We start from the raw sequence: 16,009 nt of genomic DNA, 5'->3' as shown, positions 1-16,009 counted from the left end.
ACGTAGAAAAAACTTCTACAAAACAAAGGGAGCAGGGAAATGAAAGGAAAAAATAAAAAATGGGAACAGCAAACTAAAACAGAGGTAGAAATAATATCTAAAATGCGAGGGTGCTAAGGAGAAGAAACAAATAAAAATAAAGACAGCGAACGGGATAAAAATAGGTGGAAAATTTTAAAAGCGACGGCAAATAACGAAACAAGGAACAAATTAAAAAATGGAGACGGCAAACAAATGGAAACGTAGAAAGAAAATATAAAAAGCAGCGGCGCTGAGGACAGGCAAGTAATTGAACGAGAAAACAGCAAATGGGATAAAAGTAGACAAAAAGTCTTAAAAGCGATGGCAATAAGGGAAACGAGGAATAGATTACTAACAGCAATAGCGAACTAAAATAGAGAAAAGAAAATCTAACAAGCGACGGCAAAGAAGCAAGAGAAGAAATAAAGAGAGCAAAGGCAAAAAAAGGAGGTGTACATCACAGATGGAGCAGTACGCTTCATTCATAAGAGAGAAGCGACGACATGTTTATTGATCTAAAACAGCAGTTCTACAAAATTGGATAGTAAATGCAACAGTAGTTGAACAAGATTTGATGGTGAGGTATGCCGGATTATTTACCCTGTGGAAGATGGGATGGGACAAAATGGTCACAGATACCCTCCCGTGGAGCCGTGACGTTCAGAATGGACCCCCTTGCTTTCTAAACTCCTTCTCGGAGAGGAGTCTAGGTGTGGCTGCATCCAAGCTTAGCCCCGGACTCGGTAAACGGTTTACGTCTAAAGAATCATATGCACGCAATCCATCCTTTACATCACTTAGCTAAGATTTTCAAGCATTCCGCACGCTTACTAGTCACTTAAAGAGCATCTGTTGCAGCGAGGAATCTCTCGACCTTGAGGAGTAACAGTGAGCGGTGTCCCTAACTCGGGGGGAGAACCCCGCGCACAGCCCGGTGCTGTGCAGGAGAGCTCAAAGGGCTCGGACTGCTCACTATTTATAAGACGATTGACTCAGTCGTATCTGCATACCGACGGCAGCTTCCCAATTTCGCTCGAGTCGGACATTGACCGGCACCGCGGTTGGGTGGGCACATCGTGCTGTTATTGGTCTGCCCCAAATCCGCTTTGACCAGATGCATCCGTCACAACCTTCACTGGTGCTTGTCGCTTCAACAGGGTTACGGGTCGGGGGATGACGCTGTCATAGCCTACAAAAAAAAATTCCAAAAAACGAGGGGATTAGGAAAATAGCAGGAAAATTTTTTTAAAAAGGGGCAGCCAAAGAAAACGGAGACTTACGATGTGGAAAATTGACGTTTAGTTTGATTTTGTTATAGCTTTAGTTTAATTTCGTTCTATAGCTTTGCAGCTATGTTAAGGTGAGAGTTAACCACTGAGGTTTAGTTTAGTTCTGTTCATTGTAACCTTGCTAACAAGGACTGCTGTGAGCTCAAATGTAGCTAACGAGGACCACTTGCGAGATGAACAAAGAGAAACAAGGACCGATAAGCAGAACTTTGTCGTCTGTAAGAAACAACTCTCTAGCTGAAACCGGTTCTACGGTTCAGGACTCGGCCAGCGCAGACGACTCAGGAATTTTTGGGCCAAAGGTGAAAGCGCCCGGTGAGGAGGACTAGGAGACTTCATCCAGAAGACCCCCACAGACGACCACTGGACGACGCTGCGCAAGCGCCAAAGAGGAGCGGAGTATGATAATGAATTCCTAGAAATCATTATAATTATCAGGCCTCTTCCTAGAAATAATTACAATAATCCAGCCTACTTAGATAAACTTTGTAATAAATAGGTGCATGCTTTGTGATTCGGTGTGCAAGTTAGGAGGAACGATCCCCCTTGCGCCCGGCACCACAATAAACATACCTGCTTTATAACTCTCTGTGAGTTCACAGAATCACAGAATAGTAGGGGTTGGAAGGGACCTCTGTGGGTCATCTAGTCCAACCCCCCTGCCGAAGCAGGGTCACCTACAGCAGGCTGCACAGGACCTTGTCCAGGTGGGTCTTGAATATCTCCAGAGAAGGAGACTCCACAACCTCCCTGGGCAGCCTGTGCCAGGGCTCCGTCACCCTCAGAGGGAAGAAGTTCTTCCTCATGTTCAGACGGAACTTCCTGTGCCTCAGTTTGTGCCCATTGCCCCTTGTCCTGTCACTGGGCACCACTGAAAAGAGCTTGGCCCCGTCCTCCTGACACCCACCCTTCAGATATTTGTAAGCATTTATAAGGTCCCCTCGCAGCCTTCTCTTCTTCAGGCTGAACAAGCCCAGTTCCCTCAACCTCTCCTCGTAGGGGAGATGTTCCAGTCAAGAGTTGTGGACTTTGTTTCCGCACGTCAATTTGGCGACCCAGGTGGGACCCTCTCCGTCCAGCTGCGGGATCTGCTGAGGATGGGACTCCTCTGGGCGCCCCTGAGATTTCTTGGGAGGACTGCCCCGCTCACCCAGATGGCCACGGGGACAGACAAGGACCATCATTAGCGGACCAGGTATGTTGTAACTGTAAAGGGATACCTGTAAGTCGTGAGGAGATGTCCCATGCGAGGTGAAGAGCATCGGTGCTCGTTCCCGGGGTTGGGGGTTTGAGGTCCTCTTAAGGCGGTGGTAGGGTAAGTCTTGCACCCCGACTAATAGTAAATAGGGTTCTCCCGACTGCGGTAGCAGCAGTTATATTTGGTATTGCCACGGCTATTGTTATATGCTGTAAAAATCCGGTACCATGAGTCGTGCGCATCGTCCAACACTATTATAACGCCTGATAATAAGACTTTGACACTTGTATGGAGTGCCGGGCTAGTCCTATAATGCATGTGTATTTTTGCGCTGTTATTGCGTGTTAAAAGTGCTGAGTGAGCGAGTGATTGGGCGAGCGAGATGCAGCCTGGCTGCAAAGTGAGCGCAGAGTTCTGCTCCGCAGTTCCGCGTTCTCCGTGAGGAGAGCGGCCGGAGACGAACGAAGCGTGAGAAAGGAGCGAATGTTGATTTTAAAGTAATTACCCCGGTGTTGTTATTGATGGGATATTCGTAATATTACGTTGTATTTATTATAAGGGTCACACACCGTTCCAGATTAGATAATATAATTGGGGAGCAGTTATATTATATGAGACTGTTTAAGGGTTAGAGTGTGCAGTTCCCTGTAAAAGGTATAAAATTGCAGTCCGGTAACTATTACTCACTGCGAAAAGTATAGAAGTTCGGTTAAGAGCCAGAGCTGTCAGCATTAGAAGGATTTGTTTAGGTGCAAAGCTGGTTTGTTGTACGTCGATTCAGGGACAGAGAAGCGCAACGTCACCGAGAGCAACGCGTCTGCCCAGCAGCCAAGTCCGTGGAAACGGCCCCTTCCCGGCCTGGCCTGGTCAGCACAGCCCGGGAGCCGGGTGCTGGAAGACCGCCCCTCCCCTTGGTTGCCCCAGGGAACCAACGCGGCCGACCGCCTGCCCCCGCCCGAGGACCGCAGCGCCCAGCACACCGCGACAGGCACTTTCCCCGGTGCCTAAGCTTGCGGGGACACCGTGCCCTCCCGCTGACGCACCCGGAAGACCCCCCGAGCCCCGCAGCAGCCCCGCGCTCCACAGCACAGCTCCGGACAGCCCCCACCACTCGCCGCTCCTGGCTTCCGACAGGGTCCCGCTGTCCCGGCCGCCCCCCGGCAGGCAACACCGCCCTCCTGGGGGCTTTCCCCTCGACCCACCGGTTACTCGCCCGCCCGCTCACCTTCTCCCTCGCTGCAGCCGCAGCCCGGTGACGTGCACTGACAGCTCTGCTCCTCCCTTGGTTCGCACCGGCTCCTCCACAGCCACCCGGGGTGGGGCAGCGCCGACCCCTCCACCGGCAGCCCCCCTGTTAGAGGGAGGGGCCTTCGCCATCACCCTCACTGCCCGCACCTGGGGCTCCTCCAGCCCCGGCCCACAGCTGCAGGCCAGCAGGAACAGGGGGCTGTCGCCCCAGTCCCACAGTCCATCCCCTCCTCCCCTGGGCTCCTTCGCAGCCCCTTGCCCCATGCAAATGAAGCACAAACGCAGCCGGGAGGGCGTAGGGCACCGCAGGGGTTTATTCAGTCACGCACCCAATGAGTCCCGGGAGCAGCCCTGCTCCAGGACTCAGGGCACCCCCCGACACTCCCTCTGCCCCTCCGACACCTCGGCAGTCCTTCCCGCAGCTGCGCCCGCTGCTCCAGCGGGGAACACTGGGTCAGTCGGCTCCCAGAGCGACGCGCTGCTCGGCAGAGGCTGCCAAAAATGAGGAGCAGGGTGCAGGCCACTACAAGAGAGGAGAAAAGTGACGGATGGCTGGACAGCGGCGGTGTAAGGAGAAAGCACGAAGCAGGGAAAGGGACAGCGAGAGAAGGACGGGGACAGGCAGTTCTACAGAGATGGAGAAAGAAGCAGCAGAAACAAGGAGAAGGAGCAGGACAGAGACCAACAAAGGAGGATGGGAGCAGGATGCAGATACAAAAAAAAAAAACCTGCAACAGGCAGCATGACAGAGAGGAAGGAAAAAAGAATAGGGGCAGAGACCTGGACTGACAGAGTTGGGCAAAGGCAAAAAAAAAAAAAGCTGCAAAGACAAAAAGAGAAGCTATGAACAAAGGCAGACGGGGAGGAATGAAACAACAAGGACAGGCAGCTGGGAGAGCTAACGGTGGAGGGAAGTGGCAAGGGTGGGGGGAACAACACAAAACAAACCACATAGCTACACATTACAGGGCAGAGAGGGAAGAATTAGGAAATAGAGACTGCGAACTGGAAGAAAGAGAGCTGGAGAGCAAGAAGAACAGCAATGCATACAGAAAGAATTCTAAAATAAGGTCATCAAGGAGCCAGAGACTGCGAGATGGAGAAAGGACAAAAGCGACAGGCTACAGGGTGGAGAGGGAAGAATCAATGAACAGGGGCAGAGAGCCGGCCTGAAAGAGACCAAGAAAGCAGAAAGGCGAAAGGTCACACAGGTGATGGGGCAGAGAGGGAGGAATTAAAAAAATAGGGACAGGGAGACTGACAGAGAGAAAGGCAGAAAAAAGAATAGGCCACAGGGCAGAGAGGGAGGAATGGATAAATAGCAACAGGGGACCGGACAGAGTGCGATGGAGAATGGAAACAAATAGCAATGGGCTCCAGGGAAGAGTGAGGAATTAACAAACAGGGACTGGGAGCTGGACAGCGAGACATGGAGAAAAAGAAAAAAAACCAGAGATGCGCTACAAGACAGACAGGGAGGAAATAAAAACGGCGCCACGGAGCCGGACACAGAGAGATGGAGAAAGAAAGGAGGAGGGAAAAAAAAAAAAAAGAAAAAAAAGCGACAGGCTACAGGGCTAGGCCAAGCTGGGCAATGGGAATATTCCACACCATAGACTCACAGGCAGCTTACGAATGGGGACAGGCCAGGGGGCCGGAATCGGCTCTTCTCACTTCCATGAGCTGGAATCTTCTCCTGGCCGGGAGGTCAAACTATTTTGTGAATTTAGCAAAATTCATGAGTTCTGGGTTCTGCTATCGCTGCCTGGGTACTGGCTGTGAATCAGTCATCAGGTGGTAAGAAAAACTGTATTGTATATAGTTTGGTTAGCACATTCATAATTATCATTATTATTATTGCTATTAGTAGTAGAAGTATTAATATTATTATTAGTATTTCCTTTGTTGTCTTATTAAACTGTCTTTATCTCAACCCACATGCTTTACCTTTTGTCCATTTCTCCTCCCCATCCCGCAGGACAGAGGCTGAAAAAGAAGGACGGGGGAGCAGGACAGAGGCGCAGAAAAAACCTGCAACGGGCAGCACGACAGGAAGGGAGGAAAAAAGAATAGGAGCAGGGACCCGGACTGAGACAGATGGGGAAAGACAAAAAAAAAAAAAAAGCTACAAAAACAGGGCAGAGGGGGAGGAATGAGACAACATGGACAGGGAGCCGGGACCGCAAACGACGGAGGGAAGGGGTGAGGGTGGGCAGGACAGCACGAAACAAACCACATAGCTACACGCTACAGGGAAAAGAGGGAAGACTTAAGAAGTAGGGAGCAGGAGCTGAACAAAAGAGAGCCAGAGAGCAAAAAGCCCAAGAGCACTGTGTACACAAAGAAAGGGAGGGATTCTAAAACAGGGTCATCAGGGAGACACACACAAGAAGAAGAAAGGACAAAAGCAACAGGCTATGAGGTGGAGAGGGAAGAATCGATGAATAAGGACAGAGCGCTGGCCAGAGAGAGACCGAGAAAGGCAAAAGATGGCACGGGTGACACGGCAGAGAAGGAGGAATTTAAAAACCAGGCACAGGGAGTCGGACAGAGGGAAAGGCAGAAATAAAAGGAGAAGAAGTGACGAGCCACGGGGCAGAGAGGGAGGAATGGATAAATAGCAACAGGGGACCGGACAGAGCACAGTGGAGAATGGAAAAAAAGCAAAAGCACGCTCCAGGGAAGACGGAGGGACTGAAGAACAGCGACCAGGAGCTGGACAGCGAAACACAGAGGAAGACCAAAAAACCAACGAAACAAAACCAGTGATGGGCTACAAGATGGGCTGGGGGAAACAAAAAACAGCGCCAGGGAGCTGGACACAGAGAGATGGAGACAGACAGACCAATAGCGTGGGGCTACAGGGGGCAGAGGGATGAATTAAACACTGAGGACGGGGAGCCACACAGAGAGAGATGGAGATCGCGGAGAACAGTGGTGGGTGCAGGGAGAAGAGGCAGGAGTTAATAAATGGGGACAGGGAGCCGCACAGGGAGGGACCAAGAAAGGCAAACACAGCAGCAGGGCATAGGGCAGAGAGGAAGAACTAAAAAACGGGGCAGTGAGACAGACATAGAGAGATGGAGAAAAGAAAAAAGCAATGGGTGATGTGGCAGAGAGGGAGGACTTAAAAAACAGGCACGGGAAGCAAGAAAGACTGAAGGGGGGGGGGGGCAGGGCTGAATCCAATAGGCAACAGGACAGAGAGGGAGGACTTAAAAGTGAGGGACGAGGAGCTGGGAAGACAGAGAGGTGGAGAAAGAAACAAAATCACAACACGCTACAGTGCCAAGAAGGAAGAAGCTGAACAACAGGGACTGGGAGCCAGACAAGAGAGCCAGAGAAAGAAAAAATACTGACGGGCTACAGGACAGAGAGGGAGGAATGAAACAATAGGGATCCGGAGCCGGGCAGAGAGGGAGGAAGAAAAAATAGCCAGGGGCAATAAGGCAGAGAGAGAAGGCGGCAAAAACAGGGATCTGGACAGACAGATGACAAAAGACAACGATAGTGATGGGCTATAGGGAGGAGAGGGAGGAATGCGAAGACAGGGACGAGGCGCCAGATGTGGAGCAAGGCATACAGGAAGTACAGCAACAGCTAGAGAGCAGAGAGGGAGGAATTAAAACATAGGGATAGGGAGCCAGAAAAAGGGGCAGGGAGATGAGGAGGAATTAAAAAATTGGGATCCAGAGCCTGAGAAAGAAGTAAAATTGCCACAGGCTAAAGGGCCCAGAAGGAAAAAATTGAAACCCAGGGAGCAGAAGCCAGCCAGAGAGAGACGCAGAAAGGAAAAACCACGATGGGCTCCCAGACGGAGAGGGAGGAATTTCAAAAAGGAAGGCAGCGAGAGCCATGCAGAGAGAGACAGAAAAAGGGAAGATAGCAACGGGTCACAGGGCAGCGAGGGAAGAATTGAAAAGCACGGACAGGAAGCCAGACAGAGCGCAATGGAGAAAGAAATGGCCGGGAGGGAAACACACCACCACCACCTGCGACAGGCTACAGGGCTAGCCCAAGCTGGCCAGCGGAAATACTCCGTACCACAGACGTCACGCGCAGCTTAGGAATGGGGGCTGGCTGCGGGGCAGGAATCGGCTCTTCTCGTTGCCGCGAGCTGGAACCCGCTCTCGTCCGGGAGGTCAAACTATTTTGGAATTTAGCGAAACTTGCGATTTCCGGGTTCCGCAAGCGCTGCTCGGGGACTGCCTGTGCACCGGGCATCGGGTGGTGAGAGAAACCGTGCTGCGTACAGTCTGGTTCGCATGTGCGCTGTTGCCATGATTGTTATTATCATCGTTACTAGCATTGCCAGCAGTATTTCCTTTGTTGCCTTACTAAACTGTCTTTATCTCAACTGACAAGTTTTACCTTTTGTCCATTGCTCCTCCGCATCCCGCTGGGGAGGGAACAGGGCGGGGGCGGTGAGCGAGCGGCTCTCTAGTGCTTGGTTGCCGGCTGCTGGGTTAAACCACGACAGACAGAGAGGGAGGAATTAAAACAAACAGGACTGGGAGCAAGCTACAGAGAGACGTCCAGGAACGAAAGTGTGAACAGCACCGTGTACAGGGCAGAGAGGGAGGAATTCAACAAAAATAATAAGTAAAGACAGGGAGATGGACAGAGGGACACAGAGACAGAGAAAACAGCAATGGGCTACGAGACAGAAAGGGAGGGATTAAAAAGTCCTGGGCAGGGAGCGGGACTGGGAGAGACGGCAAAAGAAATGAAATTGCACCGTGGCACAGGGCAGACAGGAGGACGAAATTGAAAAACGGGGCCTGGGAACTGGAAAGAGAGAGCCAGAGAATGAAAGAACTCCTGACGGGCTCTAGGGCAGAGACAGGAGGAATGAAAAAACAGGGGCGGGGAGACAGAGAGAGAAATAAGAGGGGGGGAAAGCAACAGGCCATAGGCTCCAGAGGGAGGAAGTGCGAAAGAGGGGCTGGGAGCCGCACAGGGAGAGGGTGGAGAAGCGGACCTGCAGAAGTGACAGGCTACGGGCCGAGTGGGAGGAACTTAAAAAAATCAGGACCTTGAGCCAGACCGAGAGAGACGGAGAAAATAAAAATGGCGACAGGTAACAGGGCAGAGAGGGAGGAATTAAAAAACAGGGACAGGAAGCCAGAACAGAGAGACTGTGAAGGCAAAAAGTCCCGACAGCTTCCACAGAGAGGGCGAGGAATTGAAAATTAGAGACAGGGAGTTGGACAGAGAGAGACAGAGAAAGAAAAAGAGAAAAAAGACAAAGATGCAGAAAGGGAAAAGGAGCGATGGGCGACAGGACAGAGAGGGAGGAATTCAAAATGAGGGGCAGGGAGCAGAATAAAGAGAGATAGAGAAAGAGGCAGACTCACAACGTCCTACAGAGCTGAGAAGGAAGACCGTGAACCACAGGGACAGGGAGTCCCAGAGACGGCATACCGACGGGCTATGGGGCAGAGAGGGGGGAAAGCAAAAACCATGATCAGGAGCCAGACAGAAAGAGATAAGGAAGGAAAAAAAAGCCACGGGCTACAGGGCAGAGAGAGGGAGGACCTAAAAGATGGGGACAAGGAGCTGGTCAGACAGAGATGGAGAAAGCAGGTACACGGGAGCGGGCTGGAGGGGGCAGGGAGGAAAAAAAGCCAAAAATCACAGCAGTGTGGGAGAGAGAAGGATCCAGGGGAGAGCCTGGATGCAGAAGAGACACGACAGGGCCCTGAGGGCCTGGCACTCACCGCAGCTCTCACTCTCAGCGCTGCCGGGAGACTCTGCTGCTTCAGGCGCTTCTCTCTCCTGCTCTCCTCCCTTCCTCTTCCGTAACTCTGGTCGCTTGGCTGTCCCCCACCTAAGAGAAAACATCCATGTCTCGCAGCTCTTATGAGACAAGGCTCCCTACACACGTAGCCTCGCTCGCTCGCGCGCTACGCGCAGGAACAGGACAGAGGGAAAGAGAGAGACAGAGAGAGAACGATGAGCGGGCAGCAGAACTGACGGATCAAGAGAGAAACTGAATCAGGGGAATAAAGAACACTGGAAGGACACACAAGTAGAGGGAACAAGCCAGATGGACGGGGGCAGGAGACACACAGATCAGGCCAAAGAGGTGGAGAAAGTAAAAACAGTGATGGGCTGCAGGATGATAGAAAAGGCCGAGAACAGGACAGAGGGGAATAACGGGACAGCAAGCTGGACAGGGGCATATAGCCAGAAACAAAGGGACAGGCAGCAGTATGGAGACAGACAGACAAAGAGTTACAGGGAGGATGGAGGACAGAGAGAATAAGACAAAAAGGGACAGGGAGGGGGCACAGATGGAGAAAGAAATATTGCAGAGAGAGCGAAAAAGAAAGCGACAGAGGCAGAGAGGTAGAGAAAGGAAGAAAAAAGTAGCGATGAGTAGGAGGCCAGAGGGACAAGGAAAAGACAGGAGGAAGGACAGAGTGACAGAGAAAACAGGTGAGGGACAGGATGCCACAAAGAAAGATACTGTGAAACAGAGAGCGCGACAGGGAGCAGGACGCTGGGACAGACAGCAAACGAGAGCAACAGAGAGAACGGCAGCGAGGCGGAGCACGAGAGAAAACAGGGACTGAGAGCAAGACCGAGGGGTGAAGCAATAAATAATGGGGCTGGGGAGCAGGACAGCAGAAGAGAGAGACAGAGAGGGGGACACATAAGACAACCGCAAACTGAGAGGGAGACGGAGAAGAGCACAGAGGGTCACAGACAAAAAGAGAGGGACGGCAGAAAGAGAAAAACAAGACGAGGGAGAAGGACTGAGGAGCAGAGAGAAAAAGGGTACAGGGAAAAGGACAGAGATGCAGAAAACAAGGAAAGCCTGGAGCCAGAGCACAGGGCAAAACTGACAAGGACAGGGAGCGCAACAAAGGGATGGAGGAGGAAGAAACAGCGATGGGCCGCAGCACAGAGGAAGAGAGAGAAAAAGAGCAAGAAGAGCAAGGGAAGAAGAATGACAGAAGGGTGTTGACAGGGACACGTACAAAGGGGGCTTGGGGGACACACACATCGGAAGGGTAGAAAGGAAAGGGAGGGATGGGGAGCAAGACAGCGTGATAGAGCGAGACGGAGGAAGCGGAGTGCAAGGACACAGAAAAGCAGAGGTACTGGGAAGAGGAAAGAACGTCAGGGAGAGAAAGGCGAGGGTGGGGAGCAGGAGAGAGAGAGGTGGAGAATGAAAAAACAGCCATGGTCAGAAGAATAGAAATGCAGAGAATAAAAAATTACTTCCAGGCAGCAGGACAGAGGAACAGAGCAAGAGGGAAAAAAAAAAAACAAAAGGGAGAAGGATGGGTAACACACAGCAGGACACTGCGAGAGTGAGAGGACAGAATACACAGAGCAAGGCAGAGGAATGAAGGGAGAAAAAAAAAAAACCAACCCAGCAAACAGAAAGGGAACTGGACAGAACTAGGCAGCAGGGCAGAGAGACAGAGAAAGAAAAAACAGGGACACAGGGATAGAGAGGCAAAGAGAGGGATGGGGACCAGGACGGTGGGATACAAACAGGGAGTAGGACGCGAGATTGCAGAGAGAGAGAGGTCCAGGGAAGCAGAAAGAATGACAGAGAGAAAAAGGAGGGAGGGGGGCGGGGAGCAGGTCAGAGAGCTGGAGAAAGGAAAAACACTGCTGTGGAGCAGCAGAGGGGGACGGAGAAAGAAAGAGAGGGATGGGGAGCAGGGCAGAGAAACGGAGAGAGAAAATAAGCGATGGGGAGCAGGGCAGAGCACTAGGAAGAGGAAAATAAGAGAAGGGAGAAGACTGAGGAGCTCAGAGAGAAAGAAAGGTTGAAAGAAAACGCCAGAGAGGTAGAGAAATCAAGAAAAACAGGGACGAGGAGCCTTGCAGAGACGGAGCAAGAAAGCGTAGGGCCGGTGAGCGTGAAAGAGGGAGAGAGAGATGGGAGCAGGGGGAGGAGATGAAGAAGAAAGGAGAGACAAAGATGGCAACAAAGCACACAACACAGAGACAAAGAAAGGGTCAGATCTAGACAAAGAGACCCAGAAGGGGTGGGGTGGTGGTGGGGTGCCGGGGAGGGAACCCCAAAACAAACCAGCAAGGAGCTAGAGGACAGAGAGACAGAAGAAGAGAAGAAAGGACGAGGAAGCAGGACAGAGCAGGAGAGAAAGGCAAAAAGGGAGAGCCGGCTGGACAGGGAGGTCTAGCAAGAAACAACCAGACAGGCAGCAGGACAGAGAAACAGAAAAACTGGGGGACAGGAACCAGGACAGAAGGACGGCGAGAGGAAACAAGGGCCAGGGAGCAGGGCAGCGGTGGAGAAAGAAGCACTGCGGCAGCAGGGTAGAAAGAGAAGGAAGAAAGGCCAGAAGAAGGATGGGGAATGATAGAGAAGAGAAAGCGAAAGACAAGGAGCAGGACAGATTGTCAGAGAAAGGGAGTGGGACAAGGTGATACTGAGAGAGAAAAAGGGGACAGGGAGGCAGGATAAAGTGAAAGACAGGCAAAAATAAGAGACAGGGGAGCAGGACAGAGACGAAGGGGGAAAAGCCTCAGTGGGCAGCAGGAGAGAGAGGCGGAGAAGGGAAAAAACAGCACCAGGCTGAGGGACAGTGAGGGAGGAATTAAAAAAACAGACACAGGGAGCAGGACAAAATGACAGAGAGAGAAAAGGGACAGAGAGCAGGACAGCATTGGTGGGGGGGGTGGGAGAGAGGTATGGAGAAAGAAAAAAATACCGAGGAAGAGAGAAAGGAGAGAAGGGACAGCTATCTGCACAGGGGGATAGCGAAATAAAGGATGGGAGAGGGAATGGCGCAGAGAGAGAAAGGCAGAAAAAACAGCAACAGGAAGCAGGGCACAAGGACAGCAAGAGGAAAAAGGGACAGGGATCTGGACAGAGATGGGAAAAAAGCAGCGGGGACACACGAAAAGAGACAGAAAGAGAAGGGCACAAAAGGATAGATCAGGACAGCGGCAGGATGGAGACGCAGAACAAAACCTGGGAAGGTCAACCAGGGTGGGGGGGAGCAGGTCAGAGAGCTGGAGAAAGGAAAAACACTGCTGTGGAGCGGAGGAGGGGGATGGAGAAAGAAAGAGAGGGATGGGGAGCAGGGCAGAGAAACAGAGAGAAAATAAGCGATGGGGAGAAGGGCAGAGCACTAGGAAGAGGAAAATAAGACAAGGGAGAAGACCGAGGAGCTCAGAGAGAAAGAAGGGTCGAAAGAAAACGCCAGAGAGGTAGAGAAATCAAGAAAAACAGGGACGAGGAGCCTTGCAGAGATGGAGCACGAAAATGTAGGGCTGGTGAGCGAGAGACAGGGGCAGGGGTAGGAGATGAAGAAGGAGATACAAAGACGGCAACGGAGCGCAGGACACACAGACAAGAGAGAGAAAAAGGACAGTGAACAGGAAAAAAGGGACCGAGAAACAAAGAAAAGCTCAGATCTAGACAAAGAGACCAAGAAGGGGGCGGGGGGGTGTGTGTGCAGGGAAACCCCAAAACAAACCAGCAAGGGGCTAGAGAACAGAGAGAGAGAGAAAGAGAAGAAAGGGCCATGAAGCAGGACAGAGAAGGAGAGAAAGGCAAAAAAGGGAGAGCCGGCTGAACAGGGACGTATAGCAAGAAACGACCGGACAGGCAGCAGGACAGAGAAATAGAGACAGGAAGCCAGCTAGAGAAATTCTGGAGGGAGAAAAAGAGGGAGAGGGAGCAGGACACAAACACAGACAGAAGGCAGGAGGTACAGGGAAAGGAAAACAAAAGGAAAAAGAAGAAAAAAAAAAAATCACAGCAGCGTGGGAGAGAGAGGGATCCAGGGGACAGCTCGGGACGCAGAAGAGGGGCAACAGGGTCCCAAGGGCCCGGCACTCACCGCAGCTCTCGCTCTCGGTGCTGCCGGAAGACTCTGCTGCTTCAGGCGCTTCTCTCTCCTGCTCTCCTCCCTTCCTCTTCCGTAACTCCGGTCGCTTGGCTGTCCCCCACCTAAGAGAAAACGCGCATGTCTCGCAGCTCTGACGAGACGAGGCTCCCTAGACGCGTAGCCTCGCTCGCTCGCTCGCTCCACAGCCGTACCGTGCTGCTGCTGGTGACACGTTCAGACCCTGCGGGGCACGCTGGCGGCCTGGCCTGCTGCGGGCTACCAAGAGGGAGCCTTCCTCACCCGCAGAGGCAGGCTCTCTCCTGCCCGCAGCGCCAGGCAGCTGCCAGCCAGGTGGCCTTCCATTTCTTCTTCAGCCTTCTCGGGACTCTCCAGCTTCAGCCACGCCAGCTCCTGTCCGCAGCCGCTCAGCGCTCCGCCTCTCCCTTTTCGCCGCCAGCACAGCGAGGCCCGGCACACGCAGCCCACGCCAGCCTGGAGCGGGCGCAGCCAACGGCATCCCCGGGGCAGGAACGGACAAACGCGTCCTCAGCGCGGCCCCTGCCACACACAAAGAAGCAGCGGCGACCGCGTTCAGGGAGGCCGAGGCACGCTCCAGGGCCAGCGTGCCGCCCGCACCACGGGCCTTGGGGGAGGCCGAGGGCTCCGGGACAGGCTTCAGGGGACGTGCTGGAGCTGGGGGCGGCTGCGCGGGGCGAGCGGGGCCAGGGGAGCGCTGCCGACTTGGGGGGGTGCCCGCCTCCTTCCCCCCCTTCCCTTCCGTCACCTCCGGCCTCTGGCCCCGGGGCTGCCCGCACCCGGCTCGCCTCCTGCAGCCTGCCGCAGCGCCCGGCTCCAAGCTGCCCGTCCCACCACCCTCGGGCAGCCACCACGCACCCCTTCACCCGCCGGAGGGGAGCCCGCGCCTCACCGCTGGCCTCTCTGCTCCCCGGCCGCCCCGGCACCCGACACCACCCGCCGCCATGCTGCTCCGCCGCACCGCGCATGCGCCCCGCGCCGACGGCGCGCCGGAGGGGCCAGACTCTGAGCCGAGGCGCCGGGCTGCAGTACCGCATTGCGGCCAGGGGGCGGCGCCAGCGGGTACAGCATCGTTACGGGGGTGCGTCCTCCTGGCTGGCAGCACAACTCTTACAAATGCACGAGAAAGGGAGGTGTATAGCATAACTACTGTTCTCAGTCTGGGAAAACACCCATCACTGAAATGTTAGTCTCATTTTAGCATCAAAGAGTAGAAGTAACTTGCTAGTTTCTATGACATCCATACACCGTGTTTTTTTAACGTGTGGAAGCAAGCCAAACCACCCTCAGAGGTGAACGAGGGCAGGTGATGTGTAGAGGAACAGCACTACTTATCGCCGACAGGACTCGACAGAAGTATTTAAAAAGCACTTGCGATGGACAATAGAGGGGCCGGCTTCCTCATATTCATCTTTGCTGACCCACATTTGCTGAAAAGTGGACAGAGACGCCAGTATTGAACCCCCAATCCAGAGTATTTACATTCCGGTGGTGCAATCGTCTAGAAGAGAAGCACAATCTGTTGTAAATAAAGTGACAAGCAGCTAACACAGTAAACATCTCTTTGGAGGAAACAACAAGGTGAAACGCTTTTCATCATCAAAGCACAACTCCAATGAAGTAAAGCACCGAAGAGGTAGAAAGGCTGCCATATTTTGTCTTCCACCTTGAGTCGACAGAGCTGCTATAACGTTACTATGAGCAGACAAATACTGCAGCCCGTGAGAGATCTGCAGATGGCCTACAACACAGCTACCAAAAAATTACAAACATATATGAAAGAAAAGTAAAGTTTTGAAATATTAATCCAATTTGGTTGTAAATAAAGACTGCTGGGACAACACTGCACAGAATGGTCTGAGCATTTTTTTAATGATAAAGGAATGCTTTTATGTAAAAAAAATCCCAACCCCCAGAACATTGAGATACACTGGCATTGTGTATCTAGCTAAGCACTAGATGTAAAGTTAGAAGACCTCCCGCTGATTCCCACCTTAGCCACTGAATTGCTCAAATACACTGGATGTACCCCTGCTCCTGCGTGCTCCCGTTTCCACTCCTGCCACTCCACGTCATGCCCGTGCAGCATGTCGTCTGCTGCCTGACAAACACGGCCTCTCTATTTCACTACACATTGCCTTGACTCCAAGGCAAAAGGGTCCTTCCAAACAGCTAACAAGGCGCAGACTTTGCACGCTGCTTGGATTTTGGATTTATTCTTTCACCCTTTTCACTGATAGCCAAGCCTTGAAGCCTACAATATTCCCTGTATCTTCTCAGGTTGTTCATGTTCCCTTTAGTATTTACAGCTCCATCTTCTCTAGGTTCGTCCCTACCTATCTTGCTGTTCTGTGGTGTCTTTCAAGTAGCCCCTTTCTCCTTCTTAGCCCTAT

The 16,009-nt window shown here is 52.5% G+C and overlaps 1 long non-coding RNA gene across 9 annotated transcripts; it reads right to left on the bottom strand.

Moving 5' to 3' along the window:
• Positions 1–4,048: 4,048 nt before the first annotated feature.
• Positions 4,049–14,585, bottom strand: LOC142362249 (uncharacterized). 9 transcript variants are annotated; one of them, XR_012764864.1, is made up of 7 exons: positions 14,509–14,585; positions 13,793–14,138; positions 13,593–13,702; positions 9,477–9,586; positions 8,128–8,217; positions 5,379–5,532; positions 4,049–4,279 (listed from the first exon to the last, which is right to left on the bottom strand). It is a non-coding gene; the product is annotated as an uncharacterized LOC142362249 (long non-coding RNA). The 9 variants fall into 9 exon arrangements; XR_012764863.1 differs by having other exon boundaries at positions 8,128–8,214; XR_012764867.1 differs by having other exon boundaries at positions 5,379–5,452; positions 8,128–8,214.
• Positions 14,586–16,009: the final 1,424 nt, after the last annotated feature.

This window comes from Opisthocomus hoazin, chromosome 8 (assembly GCF_030867145.1).
Source record: "Opisthocomus hoazin isolate bOpiHoa1 chromosome 8, bOpiHoa1.hap1, whole genome shotgun sequence".
NCBI classification, from domain to species: Eukaryota; Metazoa; Chordata; class Aves; order Opisthocomiformes; family Opisthocomidae; genus Opisthocomus; species Opisthocomus hoazin.
The sequence above is the reverse complement of the archived record's forward strand: the minus strand, read 5'-3'. Positions and strand labels throughout refer to the sequence as shown.